Source organism: Hevea brasiliensis, chromosome 11 (assembly GCF_030052815.1).
Source record: "Hevea brasiliensis isolate MT/VB/25A 57/8 chromosome 11, ASM3005281v1, whole genome shotgun sequence".
Classification (NCBI taxonomy): domain Eukaryota; kingdom Viridiplantae; phylum Streptophyta; class Magnoliopsida; order Malpighiales; family Euphorbiaceae; genus Hevea; species Hevea brasiliensis.
This window is the reverse complement of record NC_079503.1, coordinates 27,977,160-27,981,117: the sequence shown is the minus strand read 5'-3', so window position 1 is coordinate 27,981,117 and position 3,958 is coordinate 27,977,160. Positions and strand designations below refer to the sequence as shown.

Here is a 3,958-nt window from a genome sequence, read left to right as displayed (position 1 = left end):
CTCCACAAGATAGATAATTCACAAAGTGCATACCAAGGTAGTTTAGCAACAAGAGAGAAAAGTTGTTCTTAAAAGAAAAACTCATCAATAGTGATTTCATCCAATTCTTCACCATCCAATTTCAACCTACTAAGATTATCAAGAACTACATTTTCAGCTCCTTTCTTATCTCTAATCTCCAAATCAAATTCTTGTAACATCGAATCCACCTAATGAGCCTAGGTTTGGCTTCCTTTACTGAGCAAATACCGATGGTCGCATGATCTCAAAATATAACCACCTTTGAGTCAACAATGTAAGATCCGAACTTTTCCAATGCAAAGACAATTGCCAAAAATTCCTTTTCGCTTGTTGCATAATTTGTTTGAGCCTCATCCAAAGGTTCTACTAGCATAATAAATAGCATAAGCCTTTTTGTCCTTTCTTTGACCAAGAACAGCCCCAATTGCATAGTTGCTAGCATCACACATAATTTCAAAAGGTAGGCTCCAATCAGGTGGTTGCATGATTGGTGCAGTGATAAGAGCTTGCTTCAACCTGCAAAAGGCATCCAAACACTCTTGGTCAAATACAAATTGTGTATCATTACTTAACAAATTAGACAAAGGTTTAGCTATTTTAGAAAAATCCTTGATAAAGCGTCTGTAGAACCCGGCGTGTCCTAGAAAACTTCGAATTCCCTTGACATTGGTAGGAGGAGCCATCTTCTCTATCACTTCAACTTTGGCTTTATCAACCTCTATTCCTCTGTTAGACACCAAATGTCCAAGCACTATCCCTTCCTGAACCATGAAATGACATTTTTCCCAGTTTAACACAAGGTCAGTATATGCACATCGCTGCAAAACTCTAGAAAGGTTAGCCAAGCATATATCAAATGAAGATCCATAAACAGAAAAGTCGTCCATAAAAACCTCCATTATGTCTTCAATGAAATCTGAGAAGATTGCCATCATGCACCTTTGAAAAGTGGCTGGTGCATTACACAACCCAAATGGCATCCTTCTATAAGCAAAGGTTCCATATGGACAAGTAAAAGTGGTTTTCTCTTGATCATTTGGATGGATAGGGATTTGAAAAAAACCTGAATATCCATCTAAATAGCAAAAATAAGAATGCCTAGCCAATCTTTCCAACATCTGATCAATGAAGGGAAGTGGAAAATGATCTTTTCTAGTGGCAACATTTAATTTTCTATAATCTATGCACATTCGCCAACTAGTCACCGTTCTAGTGGGAATTAATTCATTATTTTCATTTTTGACTACTGTCATTCCACCCTTTTTTGGGACAACATGTACTGGGCTCACCCAAGTACTGTCTGAGATGGGATATATGATCCCTGCATCAAGCAACTTCAAAATTTCCTTTTTAACAACTTCTTTCATATTTGGGTTCAGCCTCCTCTGATGTTCAATAGATGGCTTACAATTTTCTTCCAAAATGATTCTATGCATGCAAAAGTGTGGGCTTATTCCCTTAATGTCATCTATGGTGTATCCCAAAACTTTTCTAAATTGTCTCAACACTCTTAACAACTTATCAGCTTCTACAGTACTCAAATTTTCATTTACAATTACTGGATAAGTGTTATTAGTGCCAAGAAATTCATACCTGAGCTGAGAAGGAAGTTGCTTAAGTTCTACCTTAGGTGCATCTTCTTCCTTGAATGATGGTTTCTTAAATTCAACTTTTTCCTTTTGTGTGAGTTGAAAAACTGGAGCAGAAATGAATGGTGGACTTCCCTCTAAGTGTTGAGTATATGCAGCTACATGAGGGTTGTCATAATCTAAGCCTCTTCCATGAACCAAACAATTTTCAAGTGGATCTTCTGGATATTTCTTCCTGAAATGTTCTTCAACCAGCTCATCAATGATATCAACTCTCAAGCAAGTATCAGCTTCAGAATGATGCTTTTTCATAGTGTTATTAATATTGAAAACCAATTGCTCTTCACCAACCCTAAGAGTCAGCTTTTCTCCTTTCACATCAATCAATGCTCCTGCTGTAGCTAGAAAGGGTCTCCCCAAGATAATTGGAACATTAGAATCTTCCTCCATGTCCAAGATGACAAAGTCAACAGGTATATAGAACTTTCCAACCTTCAGGGGCACATTCTCCAAAATCCCTTCAGGATACTTGATTGTTATGTCAGCTAACTGAAGAGAAATGTGGGTTGGCTTTAGATCTCCCATGTTGAGCTTCTCATAAATAGAGAGGGGCATAAGGCTAACACTAGCCCCTAAATCACATAGAGCTTTTGTAGAACAAGACTCTCCAATGTGGCATGGAATTGAAAAACTCCCTGGATCCTTAAGCTTTGGAGGAAGTTTCCTTTGGAGGATAGCACTACATTCTTCTGTCAAAGCTACAGTTTCATCATCTTCAAGTTTCCTCTTGTTCGAGAGAATTTCTTTCAAGAATTTTGCATAAGAGGGCATTTGTGAAAGAGCATCAACAAAAGGCACATTTATGTAAAGTTTCTTCAAAACCTCTAAGAACTTCCCAAATTGCCTATCAAGCTTGGCTTTGTGAAATTTTTGTGGAAAGGGAAGTTGTGGCTTGTAGGGCTCAGGAGGTATATATTTCTCTTCTTTTTCTTCAAATTTCTCCTTACATTTTTCTGCACTCTCTTGTTTTTCACTCTCATCAGTATTTTTCTCATTTTCTCTCTTCTCACTGTTTTCACTCTTCTCATCATTTATAACTTTTCCACTTCTTAAAGTAATAGCTTGACACTGCTCTCTTGGATTTTCTGGTTGACTTGGAAGCTTTCCAAAAGATTTAGCACTTGAGGAAGATGCTTGTTGTGCAACTGGTTTTCCAAAGATTCTGTTGTGTGTTTGCATCTGCTCCACCTTGCTTTCACCTCTCTCATCTCCTCATCATGCTTATTTTGGTTGGCAAGAATCATTGCAATAAAGCTTCATGGTGGAATTTCGTTCTTCTGCTTTTGGTGGAGGGTTCATATTTTTGGGCTGAAAATTAGGCGTGGTTGCCTATTTTGCTGATATGGAACTTGACTCTATTGAGGTTGAAAATTCTGATTTTGAACTTGATTTTGCTGATTTCCCCATGAAAAGTTGGGATGATTCCTCCAATTTGGATTGTAAGTTTGAGAATAAGGATTCCCCATTTGCTTGTTTCCATAATTACCAACATATGCTGCTTGTTCTCCATAATCTATTCCACAGCTGGTAGTTTCCTCTGCATAAGCCACTTGTTGTGAACTTCCAGCTGATGATGATGAACTAACCAACATACTCAAATCTTCCATCTTCTTAGCAAGGACATTTGTAAGTGCATCAAATTTTGCATTAATCATGTTGAATGGATCAAGATCATATATTCCAGCAGCTTGCCTTTTCTGAGTTGGAGCTGGTCCTCTTGGACTACTCCAAAGATGAGTATTCTTTGCAATTTTCTCCAATAGCTCATAAGCTTCATCTTCATGCTTTATAATAAATTCTCCTCCTGTTTGAGCATCAATGATTCCTCTGATTGCAGGAGTGACATTTGTGTAGAAATTCTGATTTATCATCCATTTTGGAATGGCATGATGTGGGCATAATCTCTCTAATTCCTTCCATCTCATCCATGACTCATAAAGAGTTTCATCTTCTCTTGGTCTGAAAGCTGTCATTTGATTCCTCAGCTCTTGAGTTTCTCCAGGTGGAAAATATTGTGCAAGAAATGCATCAGTGAGTTGCTCCCAATTTGTAATGGAGTTGTGAGGTAAAGAATCAAGCCAATCCAATGCTCTATCTTTCAAAGAGAACGGGAATAGCTTCAATCTTGCTGCATCATCAGACACTCCAGGTTGTTTTTGCATGTCACAAATCATAGCAAACTTCTTCAGGTGTGTGTGTGGATTTTCAGAAGGATGTCCTCCAAATTGAGAATTCTAAATCATTTGAAGAACTCCAAAATCCATCTTGTAACTATTTGCATCAATCCT

General features: G+C 37.7%; 1 non-coding gene across 1 annotated transcript; it reads left to right on the top strand.

Moving 5' to 3' along the window:
* The first annotated feature begins 3,551 nt into the window (after window positions 1-3,551).
* Window positions 3,552-3,658, top strand: LOC131170864 (small nucleolar RNA R71). Its single transcript, XR_009141629.1, has one exon. It is a non-coding gene; the product is annotated as a small nucleolar RNA R71 (small nucleolar RNA).
* Window positions 3,659-3,958: the final 300 nt, after the last annotated feature.